This window comes from Rhinolophus sinicus, linkage group LG06 (genome assembly GCF_036562045.2).
Source record: "Rhinolophus sinicus isolate RSC01 linkage group LG06, ASM3656204v1, whole genome shotgun sequence".
NCBI classification, from domain to species: domain Eukaryota; kingdom Metazoa; phylum Chordata; class Mammalia; order Chiroptera; family Rhinolophidae; genus Rhinolophus; species Rhinolophus sinicus.
The window spans coordinates 153,439,501-153,456,775 of record NC_133756.1 but is presented as its reverse complement, the minus strand read 5'-3'; the positions used below and the strand labels follow the sequence as shown (position 1 = coordinate 153,456,775).

At 38.0% G+C, this 17,275-nt stretch overlaps 1 protein-coding gene across 12 annotated transcripts in view; it reads right to left on the bottom strand.

Annotated features, from left to right (window-relative positions):
* The window catches only part of ATG13 (autophagy related 13), a 39,147-nt gene extending 21,899 nt beyond the window's left edge, over nt 1–17,248 (bottom strand). For 2 of the 12 annotated variants that reach the window (XM_019743603.2, XM_019743607.2), the window contains exon 1: nt 16,913–17,229. The gene's annotated coding sequence lies outside the window, so the exon portion shown is untranslated. Of the gene's footprint in view, nt 1–15,875; nt 15,997–16,441; nt 16,558–16,912 lie in introns of all 12 variants that reach the window. The other 10 variants (XM_019743617.2, XM_019743605.2, XM_019743604.2 and 7 more) reach the window with 10 other exon arrangements.
* Between the last annotated feature and the right edge of the window lie 27 nt (nt 17,249–17,275).

The following is a 17,275-nucleotide window of genomic DNA, read 5'->3' as shown; positions in this document are numbered from 1 at the left end:
TTAGGTCCTTGGCAATAATTCAGACTTCTGGTCAAGGCTGAAAATCTAGTACAGACATGATTTGGAAATAGTATGGATGGGAGATAATTTAAAGGAAGAACTGACAGGATTTAAGTTTAACGGGGTTTCAGTTAACAAAAAACCAGAGAGAGAGCTAGCTTTAAGGAAAGGTGTACACAAAAGGAGAGCGTTCAAATAGGAAATAATGACTACAAGTATAAAAAAAACCCAACCCATTGTTCTTTATTGAGCTATAACTTACATGTTGTGAAATGCACAAATCTTAGGTATACAACTCAATATTTTTATACGTATACACCCTTATAACCACAATATAGATCAAGTTATAGAACATTTCCAATAATCTAGGAGGTTTCCTTAGTCAATATACCCACCAAAAGGTAACCATTATTCTGACCGCTATTGTCATAGATTGGTTTTGTCTGTTTTGAATTTCTTATAAATGGAATCAAATAGTATTAACTCTTTTGTGTGTAGCTTCTTTTATTCAACATTATGTATGTAAGGTTCTTTTATAATTCGACAAGTAGCAGTTTATTCTTTTTCATTGCTATGTAGCAGTCCATTTTATGAATCTACTACAATCTACTTATAAATTCTATTGTTGATAAACACTTGGGTTGTCGCCTGTTTTTAGCTGTTATATTCTTGCGTGAGTCTTTTGATGCACATAAATACTCACTGCTCAGACATAAAGCAGGGATATTAATGTTGGGTGATAGAGTATACATATGTTTAGCTTTACTAGACACTGTCAAATGGTTTTTCCAGAATCTGTACCAATATACACTCCCACCAGCAGGGTACGAAATTTCCAGCTGCAAAAGAAAAAAAAGGAAAGTTCCAGTTGCTCCACATCTATACACCCCTTAGGACTGCTATTTCTTTAATTTTAGCCATCCTGGTAGGGATTAGGCAGTATCTCACTTAATTTGCATTAAACAATTAATGATTAAATTAGTGATTAAATGATGACTGCATTTCCCCTTGCTAGCACCTTTTCATGTGTTTATTAGCCATTTGGATATCCTGTTTTGTGAAGTGCTAATTCAAGCCTATTGTCCATTTAAAAAATTAAGTTGTCTTTTTCTTACTGAATTGTAGGAGTTTTAAAAATATACATAGTAAATATAGGCACTTCGTTGGATATGTACTGCAAATATCTTCTCCTGGTCGGTGCTTTGCCTTTCTTATGGACTCTGTTTCTTTTCATGAGAGTCTGACTATACTAATGGACAATGGCCAGACTACATTTATAAAAATAGAGCTCTGACCCACAACCTGCAGGAACCAGCCCAGGAAACCAACTAGCTAGTCCAAGAAGTCGGCCTACTACCTACAGTAACAAGTCAGGGAAGCCAGACTGTCTCTATCAACTAGGCCAGGAAGTCAAACAATAATCCTTGTAAAAACTGGCACCAAAATAATGAATAACAGCATCCTTAATTTTTGTCCCTGCTTCCAACTTAGGACCAACCAGAGAAAACCAAAAATGTACCCCAACCAATTCCATAGGATGCCCCCACTTGTGGCTAGGCCACCTGCAGCTTCCCCAGGCCAACAGCCCCAAATCAGAACATACCTGAAGCCTTCCCTTTTATCTCAAGTTTCTCACTGGTCTCCCTGCCTTCAAGTCTCTGCCATAAGCTCTGAACAAATAGCCTTTCTCATTTGGGTGGTCTTTGTTTATTTCCACGTTAAAAACAGCATTTTTTGAGGTATAACTGACAATAAAGAATATATTGCAAGTGTAAGATTTGATAAGTTTTGACATGTTTATAACTGTAAAACCATCCCCACAAAATAGCGAACACGCCCATTTCTCCCCAAAGTCTCCTCACGTTCTTTCGTCATCTCTCCCTCCAGTCCCTCCTTAGCCCCCACATCCTTACACAACCTCCGATCTGCTTATCACTATGATCGCTACCTGCATTTTCTAGAGTCTTACAGAAATTAAATCATATAACACATATGCTTTGTTTGACTTTCACTCAGTATAATTATTTTGAGATTCATCCATGTTGTGTTCTTTGTCAATAGTTCATTTCTTTTTATTGCTGAGTAGTAGCCCCTAATGGAGTCCTTTGAAGATCAAAGGTTCTTGATTTTAATAAGTCCAATTCATTAACTTTTCCTTTGATGGTTGGCCCTTTTTTGTGTCCTGCTAATAATTTTTTTTATCTCAAAGTCATGAAAATAGTCTACATTTTCTCCTAGAAGCATTACTGTTTATCTTTCACATTTAGATTCATGAACCATTGCAAATTAATTTCTATATGTGGTTTAAGTTTGGGGTGGAGGTTCATTATTTTCAGTCAGTTTTAATAGGCTGAATTAGAAACACCCGAAGACCTGTCTGAAAATGCCAAGTCTGGAACTAATGGAAAAGTTAAGACTGAGGTTAAAGGAGACAGAAGTGGATGTTCTAAAAAAGAAGACACAGTTAAAACTATAGCAGTAGACGAAATCACCAAAGGAGAGAATAGAAAAAAGAAAATAACAAAGACCCTAGGGTAACATCTGCATAAAAGAATCATAAAGAGAAATGCAAGCACTAATCATACCAATAGGAGGCAAAATGATTTCTGAGCAGTTTTCACTGAAATCGAAGGGAAACAAAACTTTCAAGGTTGAAGGGATGGTCAAACCATATAAAGTTCTTGTGGAGGAGGCAAAACTTTACCCTGGGGCTCTAACAAAAAGACAAACTAACAGGAGAAAAACAGCTTTTGAACATGTGCAGCACAAATCACACAGGAGAAACATTAAGTTAAATAACTTCCAGTGGTGGCTCAGCACTGCACCTTATACAGGACTGTCCACCAAGAACAACAAATTTGTAGGGAAAGGAAAGGACAGAAGCAGTTCTAGGCACCAAGGGCCACACACTGTGGGAAGGTCTGCGTACGGGAGGAGACTGACAGAGTAAGGTGTTTGTAGATTCCTCGGGTGCCTTCCCTGGGCTAACAGGAGTCTGTCTCCAGTAAAAGGAGACTATATCCTGCCTTCACACAGAAAGGGGGGAGAGTAGAGAGAGGTTTTCCTGCATTTGCTGCTGCTTAATTGCCTTCAGCTCAAAATAATTTTTATGTCAAAGAGGCATATTTTGGGGTGACATATTCTGCTTTTCTACATCCTCAAAAGGTGAGAAAAAGGCCACTGGATGTAGCACTGTGTGCCCAATGACCTTTGAAAAGATGGTTTCTTAGAGTGGTAGTGAGGAAAGGACTCAGCTATTTCTGAGAAGTTAGACAGAAAAGGGCTCAGGCTGTTCTGTTAAAAGGCTTTTCCCATAGGACAGGGATATCTGAGTGAATTTATAGGGAGGGGGAAGAAACCAACGAAGGAGAAACAAAACACCTGTGAGAGGCAGCAGTAACTGTCAGAATAAGATACCACAGGGGAGTCCGTCCAGTGTGATGGAGAACAGGTGAAAGCCTGAAATGATCCAAATGATAAAGGACTTGCCTTTGGGGGCCTATCATTTGTATGTTGACAGCACTTAAAACATGTACCCCCCTCAGACCTTCCTAATTCTGGTTAAGAAGAACACTAACAAATGTTAAAAAAATAAAAACGCCTTTTAGGGCTAAACAGCTCCCGGCTCTGCGGCAGCACTGCGATGATCTGAGGTAAGAAGAGCGCAGGACCGTGCCACTCTTATGCTCAAGTGGGGAATTGTGTTCCCCCCACCAGAGCGTCTCCCAATGCAAACGTTATAGTGGCACAATGACTCCTGACTTCTTGTATCCATGGAAGCACTAAAAGGATTATGTAAGTAGAATGTGATTGAGCCAAAAGGGGTGAGGTCTCCACTGGGGAAATAGTTACCGCTCAGGCATTAGAGCTTCCCTTAGGGCCTAATTTATCATTTTTTACAGTATGTGTGAAACATGACATAAATGGAGCCATATTTAAATGGAGCTGGAGAAACTATCCCAAAGGAACTGCATTGTTCATCTTGCTCCTTGAAACTTTCAACTAGGTCAAACCTTTGGACTGAGCTAAATCACAATTGTTTTATAAACACAGTTTTTAAAGTCAGCAAAAAAGCTGACACACTGATCACAAGGACTGATTACTATGGACTTTCTATCTGGAGATAGAATCAGTAACCAATCTCCTATAGCTAAGAGTAGCTCAGCTTGCCAGCACCAAGAGGAATTTTTGTTCTTCTTTTCATGTAATTATTCCTTTCCTTTTTCTCATAAAAACACTCTGCTTTCACCCTGTAATCAGGACACTATTTGGGTTTCTGCTAGAATCTGTGCTCCCTGAGTTGCAGTTCTTTGACCCCACTTGTTTCCTCTCGTTTCAGCTTTTTCACTTCAGGTTAACATAAAGTTTATCCTATGGTTTGCTCTTTGCAAAATTCCTTCTTTGAGTGCTCCAAGGAATAATAAGGGAAATTTGGTACAAACATGAAAAAAGATCTACAATTGAATTCTTTTGCTGCATATTCATTTCAATAGATACTACCTTACCCAGGTCTCATTTCTTATTTGGAAGAGATTCACTTGGTTAGTTACTTTACCTTTGAAGGGGATCAGGACGTGCCATCCCAAAATAAGCTACTATGGCATAAAGATTATTTTAGGATGAAGACATTTGAGATTCAACAGATGTAGAAACCTTCTTGGAGCTTCCCTTATCTAACTAAAAGCAGAAACGTGTGAGAAATGAGGACGGCCACAAATCCCCATTACAGGTTGGCTTCTACTCCCAGGAGAGAGACCAAGAGAAAACCCACCATAATTCCCTCTCTGGAGGAGTTTCACGGCCATGAAGAAGATGTACCTACATAAACTATTATTACCACAAACTTTCTTATCTACCATTTGTTCTCCTAAAGACCTATTTGTCTTTCCTAAAGAAACATATTTGTTCTTTCCATAAAAGCCTTTTCTCCCTACTCCTTTCTCCTACTAAGTCAGGCATGTAAGTCCCAAATTCTAACCCATCTGTGAGTAATTCATCACCGTGCAGTCCTGTGGTATATATACACTTTGCAGGCATTAATAAGCTGTCTTTTCTCTTGCTAATCTGTCTTTTGCCACTTTAATTTGAGGCCCCCTGCTACTGAACCTAAGAGGTTGTAAGTAAATTTCCCTCAGTAGCATCTTCTAGATTATACTGTAAGCCTCAGGCAAACTGCTCAAAGGCTCATCTTACTAAAGCAGTGTACCATCACGTTGCTCCGCTGCTCCAGAACTTTTGGCAAACTCCTCATTCTGCATTTCAAGACTCCATGAAAATTAGCAGGGAAAATAGGTGAAATGACTTTGATAAGGTAACCAGAGGCTTGCTCGCACTTTCGGGTAAGATCTTGGTCACTGAAAATAGCAAATAATCCTGGACTAGGGTCTAGTCCATGAATGTACATGCTCAGGAAACTAATTTTCTTAATTCAGTCAAGGTTTTAGGAACAACTTCAGTTATAAGAGACAGCTTTTAACTATAAATCCAATTCATTGAGAAATAAAACTGCCAAGTAGACAAATGAGAAGCAATCAACACATTGCCCATCCTAAAAGGAGAGCATTGTAGGAAGCTCAAATCGCACCAGCCCACTATGAGCTTCATAGCTCCTTCTCTTCCCCAGAGGCAAGCAGGTTTGAATTTTGTCAAGAGTCTAGAGAGCCTTCTTGCCAGACAATGTATGTATTTGACTTTCTCTTCTTTAGACTTGCAGACCACTGCCCCGACACCAACATTTTATAACTGATAAAATGACGATGTATATTAAGGGTGGAGACCCCCGATGGCAGGGGTTTCAAGGCTACTATTCATCAGCTGCTAGAGGACTAAGCCCAAGTTGGGCTTTTCTGTTACCATTTAGTTCAAGTCAAGGCCATTTTACCTCTTAGCATTCTAGTCTCTCAGTGATGTCACAGCAAACTCTTCTGCAAGCTTTCACATTTCTTGTCCCTTTCTGGATCATGTGCTGAATATGTAAGTTCATCACAGCTACTTCTGTTTCCCCGAAAATAAGACTGGGTCTTATATTAAGGTTTGCTCCAAAAGATGCTTTAGGGCTTATGCTCAGGGGATGTCATCCTGAAAAATCATGCTAGGGCTTATATTCCGGTTAAGTCTTATTTTCGGGGAAACAGTTACTACCTTCTTTATTAAATTTTTTGCCCTAGGGACCTAACCCAATTACTATGTATAATCTCAGATATTATATTTACCAAAAATTCCATGTGGTTCCCACCCACATATATTTGATTAATTTTTCTGTCACCTTTCCTAAAATGGTTTAAGTAGGTCAAAAAACATTTATACATCATAATGCTTCCCACAAATATTGCTCTCTCTTCAAGTTTCAACACCTATTTTCCCCGGACTCACTACTTGTAGCTTTTCTTGTTTAATAACCTCATTTAATCAAGACCTTTCTTCAAGACTTAAGACAATTAACAAAAAACAAAACTGGTTTACTGGGCCTTGAATAATAATTTCAATTTGACAACATTCCTTGCACATCATTTTCATTAATATAAATTCATAACAAATAAGTCTTTGAGGTTCCCAAGTGTTTAGAACATATAGACTTATACCATGTTAAAATGTTTTAAAACAATTATCTGAAAATATAATGGATAAAATGTGGTATGTACATACAATGGAATACTGCTCAGCCTTGAAAAGGAAAGAAAGTCTGACACATACTAGAATATGGATGAATCTTGAGGACATTATGCTAAGTGAAATAAGCCAGTCACAAAGAGACAAATACTGTATGGTTCTACTTCTAAGAGGTACTTACAGAAGTCAAAATCATAGAGACAGAAAGTATAATGGCTGTTGCCAGGAACTGGGGGGAGGAGAAAATGGGGAGTTGTTGTTTAATAAACCCTTTATAGTACTAGAGTTTCAGTTATACAAGATGAAAAGAGCTATGGGGATGCATGGTGGTGACAGCTGCACAGCAATGTGAATGTATGTAATACCACTGAACTGCACACTAAAAATGGTTAAGGTGGTAAATTTTGTTATTTGTATTTTAACACAACAACAAAAAGATAACATTAAACGAATTCTCCCATTGCCATGTAATGGCTGTAGATAATCACCAATATCCAAATACTAGACAGAAGAGTCTACAAACACTGCTCAAGTGCAAGTAATATAATTAGCTAAGGTTAATTGGATACTAGATAGGCAAGTTCTCTAAATCTTTTACTTACTTTCACATTGAAATGCTAAGTTCAAATGAAAAAACACGAGTTCTACTTACACAGGCAGATAAAAAACATTTATCTCAATTTCCCAATCCCCAATCAAAAGAACAGAAACACAAAAGCTATAAAGAAACCCAGAAGAGGAAATAACCAAATGAAAGATGTCAATAAAATATTGGGGGGAAAGTGAACAGACTGGCTAAATATAAAGGTCTCCATGTTCACTTCTGCTCGTGCCTATAACACTGAAATGACAAGAGAAGGGGTGCTTAAAAAGCATACAAACACAGACAGGAAATGGGCATGGAGAGAGTAACATCAAAGTTCTGGAAGATGGAAAGCAGAAGAAATAGCTAACTGAGCAGAGCAGCGCTGATATCCAAGCCACCAGAGGGGGAAACGCTAAACGAAGCAAGTTCCTCTGAAGCACAGAGCCCAAGAAAGGCTAAGGAATTACAGGTACCAAATATCTCAAATGAGGTGGCAGATAGGGCTGGACAGGAGGGTGATCTGAAAGCCCATAGAAGAAACAGACCTCACTCCGGGCCCCACACTCCCTTCAGGAACCCACTCAGGCCAGCACTGCCCTTCCTCCCTAAGTTTAGAAGACTGGACATGCATTAACTGTTCGGAAACATGGAATCAAAAACTTACTGGACTTCAGTTATCAAAGTCTGTATGAGACATTCCCACTCCCACCTCTGGAGCCCCCTGCTTCATTGAGCTTGAAAAACACTGGCAGCCACATTAGAGGTGTTCAAGTGAACTGGTGGTCCTTGGTGATCTCATTCACACTTGAGCATGAGGAACCAAAAAGAAACTCAGGGCATTTTGAGTGAGGCTGGTAAATGGGTCGCGCTCACAGAGGGTCATCAGGAACAAGCTGCCCCCAACCCCCCTCAATTGAAAAAAAACTTCAAGTGTCAGGATACAGAGGTTTTTCCGAGGACACTGAATTTCTCCAGAGGAGCCTCCGATCTCGTGCTGGGGCAAGTTTTCCACTCCTTTGGGTAAATACCAAGGAGAGCCATTGCTGGACCACATGGGAAGAGTATGTTTAGTTTTGTCAGAAACCTTCCAACTGTCTCCTCAAGTGGCTGTACATTTGCCACCCCCCCAGCACTGAGCGAGAGTCCCTGTTGCTCCACACCCTCCACCGCATTTGATGGTCAAGGGTTTGGATTTTGGCCACTCTGATAGGTGTGCAGTAGTATCTCGTTGCTATTTTAATTTGTATTTCACTAATGACACATGATGCTAAGTATCTTCTCATGTGCTTCTTTGCCACTCATAGAGCTTCAATGAGGCATCTGTTAAGGTCTTTGGCCCATTTTTTAATGGGGTTGTTTGTTGTATTGTTGTGTTTTAACAGCTCTTTGTTTTAGATACAAGTCTTTATTTCAATTTCTTAAATTAAATATACTGGGGTGACACTGGTCAATAACATTATATACATTTCTGAGGTAGAACTATATAATACAACATCTGTATACTGTGTGCTCACCACCCAAAGTCTAGTCTTTTCCCATCACCATATATTTGACACCCGTTACCCTCTTCACCCTCCCCCAAGGCCCCTTCCCCTCTGGTAATCACCATTCTGTTGTCTGTATCTATGAGGATAATGGTCTTTTATCAGATGTGTCTTTTGCAAATATTTTTTCTCAGTCTGTGGCTTGTCTTCTAATTCTTTTGATAAACTTCATTTTTTTAAAAAGTAAATTTATATATGGAACTAATTTAATACTGAAGAGATAACATTTCCTTGATTTATTTTCAGGATGAATATTATTAACCAAATTCATTTGTTTTGAGTAACAGCTCCTGGCATATTAACAATATTGTTTTCATATTTATATATAATGCCTGTTTCTATTCACACAAACTACAACATATAACCTCAAAACTATTACAAAGATAATAGGATATTTTGTCTGCAATTTAAAAAACAAGCTTGCTGACAAATGCTCAACACAAACATTATTTTCAAGATCGGTAAGCATTTAAATAACACTTTGTACCAATAAAGTGCTTTTAAATGCATGTTTATCATGCAAGAATATGTAAGTCTGAGGAGCACTGAAATTAAAACTCACAATTTTACATTTGCTTCTCCAGCTAACAGTGGAAGAGCAGAGACAATCTTTTCTCACCATAGACATTTTTTTCTACAGCAAAGATTTTCACATTTCCCCCAACACTGGTTTCAAAGACAGCTGTACTATAAATCGGGGAGAAGGTTAAATACTTCTTTACAGTAGGTTGCAAATTAGTACATGTATAATAACAGAACTATGATAAAACCACTGGGTGAAAGTTTGTTGGCAAATAAGGTATTTACACAATCTTCCCACAGATTACTTATTAATTACAAAGGGAAGTCTGGTAGACACAATCTTAGCAAAGTAACTAAAGAAATATACCAACGAGAGAAAAAATGATATACCCCTCTTGATACGATGTAGTGCGAAGATATATCACTTATGTAGCATTCCTGTTAAACTTGTATAATCTGAATCTAACCATGAAGAAGCAATTGGATGAGCTTAAATTTAAAGACATTTTACAAACTAATGAGCTTGTACTCTTCAAAAATGTCAATCTTAAGAAAGAAAAACAAAGGTTGAAGAACTGTTTTAAAATAAAGGCGATTAAAGAAGTATGACAACTAAATGCAATGTTTGATTCTGACTTTAAACAAATGTTGCTATAAAAGATAGTATTGAAACAACCGGCAACATTTGAATACTGACTACATATGATACTAGATAACTATATTACATCAGTGTTAAAGTGCTTGAATTCGATACAATTACACTTGGCCCATGCTCTGTTCTTAAAAGATACAAGTAACTTTTCATCAGTCCAGCAAAAAAAGAAAAAGGAAAAAAGTAAGATCTATATTCTAGATCTTATATTATACTGTATATGATACATAGAGAAAAGTAGAGCAATGTGGCAAACAGTGAATAATGCATGAATCTAGGTGAAGAATACATGAGAGTTCACTGGAATAGTCTTACAATTTTTGTGCAGATCTGACATTTTTTTAAAAATTGTTTTTAATTAACAAACTCCATTCTCATCAAATGAATGGGTAAAGATAAATAAATAAGGGTGGAGAACTTAACTAATTTTCACCCAGCATACAAGTTTTCCAAATTAGGTCTCCTGGTGGACCTATTTCAAATACAATTTTTCCAATATCTGAATGACTGCTCTGGCCATACTTCCAAGATCCCATCGCAGGATATCCTTGCCTTAGAGTAAATAGGCAAAGAGTTCAACACACTGTGCCATGATAAACATAAGGGGAACATCCAACAAGAAGGTGGACTGATGGGGCCAGCCCGGTGGCTCAGGCGGTTAGAGCTCCATGCTCCTAACTCTGAAGGCTGCCGGTTCGATTCCCACATGGGCCAGTGGGCTCTCAACCGCAAGGTTGCTGGTTCGACTCCTGCAAGGGATGGTGGGCTGTGCCCCCTGCAATTAGCAATGGCAACTGGACCTGGAGCTGAGCTGCACCCTCCACAACTGAGACTGAAAGGACAACTTGAAGCTGAACGGCACCCTCCACAACTAATATTGAAAGGACAACAACTTGACTTGGAAAAAAGTCCTGGAAGTACACACTGTTCTCCAATAAAGTCCTATTCCCCTTCCCCAATAAAAAAAAAAATAAAAAGAAGGTAGACTGAACGGATGTTGTCATCCCTCCCACCTACAAGTACATAAAAATGCAGATAAAATATGACAATATAAAGGTTTTGATACACAGCTGAAACAGAAATATTGAGAAATCCCAGGTTCCAGAAAAAAAGGTAAGTGAAAGCCACAGACATGAGAAATGTGATGCCAGGCAGCTGAGGCCTATGGAGAGCAAGGTCAGGTCCTTCTAAAGAACACGAGAATAAGTGTGGGGGTGGGGGGCACGACCTTAATCTTACGGGTAGGTAGAAACCCAGTCCCTGCATAAAACCCCAGAGCCAAGTGCTCCTTGATCACAGAAGCCAGAAGACTCCTACAGAATCAATAGATTTGCCATCCATCATGACAAAGTTTGGAGATAGGCAAATCATTCTCAAAACTTAAAAAGCATAAGTCAGTAAAGTACAGAGATATAAGATGCAAAAGTACACTACCTACATGCATGGTAAAGAAACCAAAAGACAAGAAATTAACTTAAAACGTGGTCCAAAACCACTGAAACCCCTAGAAACAGGCAGAAGCATGCCTGAAAGAGCCTGGGGAGATTTCACAGTCTTGCATCAAGAGCATGCTTCCTGGCCACGGTCAACACTTCCTCCTAACTTTTAGTTAGATGAATTCATAATTTAAAAATTTACAGACTGGGGGTGGCCGGTTAGCTGTCCGTTAGAGAGCAGTGCTCTTAACAAGGTTGCCGGTTCGATCCCCACATGGGCCTCTGTGAGCTGCGCCCTCCACAACTAGATTGAAACAATTACTTGACTTGGAGATGATGGGTCCTGGAAAAAGCGTCTCAAAATAAATAAAAGTTTAAAAAAATTTTTTACAGACTGTACATGGAAATAAAACACCAAGAACTCAAAAGAACAAGACAATAGACTACACATCTGAGATAGAAGAGTGGGCAAGCTAAGAAGAAAGATGCTTACTTGTGAACTCGTTAAATACATAAAAGAGAGAGTACAGCTATTACACATGGGTCTTCTTTTCCTTTTTCTCTAAGTATTTCTTTGTTTTCACAGTCCTGCTCTGCTCTTCCTTTCCCTTTTAATACATAATATACAACACAAATAAATATGCTATTTTTTAATTTATAAAAACAGTGGATTTTTTTCTGTCTCAGAAAACAATTAAATGTAGTTGTAATCTGTATGACTTCAATCTAACTTTAAAAAATTTTTTATTATGAAAGTTTAAAAACATCTCTCAGCTTCAATAATGTGGGATAAAGTCTGCCTTTAGCCTCTGCCAGCAACATACATGATTTCATCCTGAAAGAAAATAATATCCTAGCCCGCAAATTATCTCTACACTTTTTTATATACAATATCTGGCACATAGCAAAATAAACTAGCCATTCACAGAGACGAATCCAAATGACCCAAAGAGGTAAACATAGATAAATAAAGTGGATAAGTATGGTCTGGCCAGATTACTTCGGGAGTAATGAAAGTGAATGAAAGAGACTCTATTAGATTAGTAGGGAGTCAATGTAGATTCTCCTTTAGGTGAAGATTTAGGGACACCAATTTGAATATAGAGAGGGGGAGATGAAGTAAAGGGACTAGAAGCAGAGAGACCAGTTTGGAAGCTATTTCAGTAATCCCACCATGTGGGATTATTTACACAATGGATTAAGGTGGCATTGTCAAAAAAATGAAGGAAAGGGCAAATAATTTCAAAGAAACAACTGAATAATTGGCAAGAGATTATACAAAAATGGTTCTAGATAATATCTCCAGCCCTTAAAACTGGGAAGTTAACATCAACTGCGGCAAAAATAATTTCTATGTCTTCCAATTTTTAACATAGAGTTTTTTAATGTCTTGGGTTCAGGTTTAAAAAGTTCAATATGATAAATTAGGAACAGTTAACAAGAAAAAATAGTTAAGTAGAAGTTCAAATGCAAACAGAATAAAACAGTAATTTCCCCACTTTCAGGCATCAGACTTATTATTAAATTATAAATATACTTTTTTTTCCATTTAGCAAGTTCTTTGTAGACAAACGAGAAACAAAATAGAAAAGTTTAAACAATTGAAATCACCTTCCTACCTAAAAGAGTTACAAAGAAAGTTTTGAAAATAAAGAAATAAGCAGATATACTCAGTTTAAAAAAAAGAGGAAGACAAAAGAAAGCAGAAGTGGCAATATTTATAACAGAATTCCAAGCCAAAAGTGATGAAATTAGATTAAAAGAGATACTAAGAAATGATAATCTCTGAAAATATAATGGCCATAAACCTTTATATATAAGCAATATAGCAATAAAATACATGAAGCAAAAATTCCTAGAGATACTAGGAAAGCTTGATAAAACCAAAACAATACCTGAAGATTCAACGTACCTATTTGACCTATTTGAGAACTCAAGTAGATATATACAAAAATATAGAGGCTCTGAATAATAAAACCAGTCTAATATACATGTAGTGGCATAGGGCAAGTCAGTCGGTCTTTCTGTAGCTCACATTCCTTTTTCGTAAAATGCTGATAAATAATGATACCTACTTCATAGGATTGTGGTGAGGAGTAAATGCGATGGTTTCTGTAAAGAGTACTTGCCACATATGAGATGCTCAATAAAGCTTTTAGTTATACAACTCTACCTTTCACATTCTTCTTTCAGGTTCAAGGGACCCTATAGATTGATCATGCTCTTGACCATAAAAAAAAATGTTTCTAAGACGTTATTGCCCATAATCCAATACATTAGAAATATACAATGAAAGTTAACCGCATACACATTAAGATTTTATTACAAACACTGAAATAAAAACCAAAGTTACAAATTATCTAGAACTTAACAAAATGCAGACTATTTGACAACAAAACAAATAGGATACAGCAAAAGGGGAATTCAGAGGAAAATTTATATCCTTAAATGTCTTTGTAATTAAAAAGGACTTAAATAAGTATTCAGTTTAAGAAACCAGAAAGTAAAATAAAAATAAACCAAAGAAAATGGGAGGTAGGAATTAAGATAAAAGCCATGCTTAATTAACTAGGAACAATTTAAAAACCAGTCCAAAGAATAAGGCCAATATCTAGTTTCTTGAAAATTCCAACAGAAATAGATTAAGGGGCAAAAACACCGTTAAGCTGATTTTTAAAAGAGGACATCTAAATCTCAACAAATATTTCTTAACATAATCTCTCTCCTAATAACCTAATAGCTGTGGGCAATACAGAAAGAATTGTGGAACGGGAAGGAACCTTAAAACTGAAAAGAATATAAAATGATTTTGACTGTATTTCTTTCACATTTCTATGAATCAAGTCAAAAGTGAAAGTAGCATTTTCCAAAATAACAATAATACGAAGTTATCACTTCTATAAATAGTTTATTTACCTTTACTTTTACTGTGAAAATATGATTGATGACAGTCTACTGTGTATGTTAATTGAGCTGCTTTTCTAAGTAGTGGTGGTTCACAATCTTATCCTTTTTCTTGTAACCAAGGGCAGATGGGGGCCCCAACAAGGGCAAGACAAATTTCCTGTGCCACCTACACTGGCATTTAGAGGATTTCACTAATGAACTAGCCCACATTTACTCTACACTTAAAAACAACTAATTAAATTTAATCTTAAATCCCTTTAAGGATTTAAAATTCTTTTAAAGATTTAAAACTAATTTTATATCCCTTTAAAGATTTAAAATCCTTTTAAGATTTAAAACCCAACCTTAAGAAAAATTTCTTCATTTCCCCCTCGGCAACAAGGATGAGATAACCTCCTTTGCATTATTCCTGGCTACACTGCCTTTACCCTATCAGGGACTACTTACAGTTTTTACTGGTCTCCACAATTGACAGAGGAAGCAAGGACCAGCAACCCCACGCACCCTTTCTTCTATTAAATATGCAGGAAAAAATGATGCCTTATGGAAATTCATCTTACTCAGCTCAACACCTCAAGTTGGAAATTACTTCCAAACCATCCACACCTAAAGTTTAGGTAAGCTTTGTTCAAGAATAAACTTTTAGTCAAGTGTATATACTTTAAGACTCTCAAGTCAAAGTACGAGTCAAAAAGTCTTAAGCAATATGGTAGCTCAAATATTAGCTGAACAGCCTGCATTTCTTCATCAGTGAGTCTCTATACTTTTCTTCCATTCAAAAAAAAAACACCAAAAAACTTAAGTTGAATAATAAAATCATAACAGTGAGAAATTTTTAAATTATACTCTTCATCTCTGAATCTAGCCAGCCCAGTGTTATGCATATAATTATCCATCTCCTCTATGATGAAGTAAAAAGTATTTTAAAAGGAAAGAAATATTTTAAAATGAAGTTTGAGGGATTTCTAGGCATTACTAAGATTAAATAACTTCTCTCCAGATAAAGATTCCGAAATAAATACCTTCTACTCCCACTTGAGCAAAATATAATTGCAGAGTATTGAAAATGCACCTTATTGAGTGGGTGCAATAAATGCTACAATGGGAGCATTTTCTGACTAGTCAAAATTAACCTTGAAAAATCAGTCACATAGTAGGGATGTGGCTCTTTGGAAGTTCGAAAGTTAAATGTCTTGGGCTATTTTTGCATTTATTCTATGGACACCCTGCTCTGAGTCTTGGAGGTCATAAGTGAATACAGTTAGGTGGATGGGGGCAGGAAAGACAATGGAAAAAAAGATTTATTGCTCCCCCTTCCATACAGTACAATTCCAGTATGCGTATATGGTAGGACTCCACTGTGTCCCGCTGATTTAGTTTTTAAATAAAATGACATAATTTGGAGTGTTTAGTAGCTGAAGATCTACAGTTTTTGCTTCAATTTTAATAACCACTCTTGAGGAAAAAATACAGTATACAATAAGAACTGTTAAGTACAGTAATGGAAAACCCAGTGGCTTGCAATTTTTATGAAATGTAAATCTCAGGTTGCTATAGCCTTCTTAATTTTATACCCAAAGGGGTACAATTTGAAAATAGCACATGAATTAACTACATGCCTCTTATTTTGCAGATCAGTATATGGAACACTTGCTTCAGCACTTATTCATCATCCACTGTGTATTAAAAATATTGTTAACTCAGGATTCCATTCCACAAGCATTTATGACTTCTGCCCAGCTGAAAAATGGAGTTGAAACAAAACAAAAAAATGTGTAATTTAGTTAGAGCCACATTATCTACACACGAAAAGCACACTCACAAAACAACACACAAAAAACCCTTTAATTTAATTTAGTGTAAAGGGACATTCTGTTGTTTTTTATGATTGCACATCTTCCATTGAATGTGTTCAATAAATTCTACCACCTTAGGAGATGAGTTTGAAACTAAGCATAATGAGAAAATAGGTACTTTATTCCTTTCATATTCATTCATTTATAATCTCTCTCTCTCTCTCTCTCTCTCTCTCTCTGATGGTGGGATGGCCAGAAGGGGAAGAAACACTGAAAGTGAAAGTGAGATGCTAAGCTGAATTGACCCGGCAAACTGGGAACTAATTGACTGGGAAAGTGAAAACTGACATGAGTTAATGATGAACCCAAGAAGGTGCTTAGCCACTTACCCAGAGATTTATTTAATGAGAATGGATCGCAGGTTTCCACGAGTCGTTCCACTGCCAGTAAGAAGATAGCCGTGAACCTTGGGTCACTTTTTTCACTAGTCAACAGTCACCCTCACCTACACGCGGAGTACATATGTGGCACTCAACAGATCTTGATTGAATGAAAACCTACCTCACTCACGCTTGTACCCAACCCCAGAGTTATGAACCTACAAATTATCTCCAAAAAGCTTTAGGACTTAACCCAAGAACTGAGAAAGTAAAGACGAAAGCTCTGGGGATCTCTGTAAAGACTGGGAACAATTAAGGGCCAAAGGGGCCTACACCAACCCGACTTCCCAAAGCTCATGGGGCTGAACTGCGGCTAGTCGGCTTCAGCTTCCCAAAAGAGGGACCCGACAGGCCGCAGATCCATAGCCTCCCACCCGGGGGCGACGAGAGATGTGGGGGTATTCCCTCTAAAGTTAGTACCTGCGAAGCTGCGACACAGAGAGTGGTTCGGGGCTCTCATTACGAAGGCCGGGGCCTCGGGCCGGCCGGCTGCGCCTCCTGGCTGAGGGTTCCGCGCTCCGGAGCTGCAGTGACAGCACGGGTCGCAGGCAGATACCTCACGCGACAGAAGGCTCGTGGCTCGCAGGCCCTGGGTGTCTCGCTCTCAGGACTGAGCGAGTTGTCGCACTCCGTCGATCGGAGCTCTTCAAGGGTCTCTTCGCAGCTCAAGCGATCACTCCTGCCTTAACCCCAGCAGCCGGTCGCTTCCCGGCGCCGCCATCGTTAGTGTTTGTTTTCATCCGCTTCGGTGTAGGCGGGGGAAGAAGGGGGCTACGGGGGAAA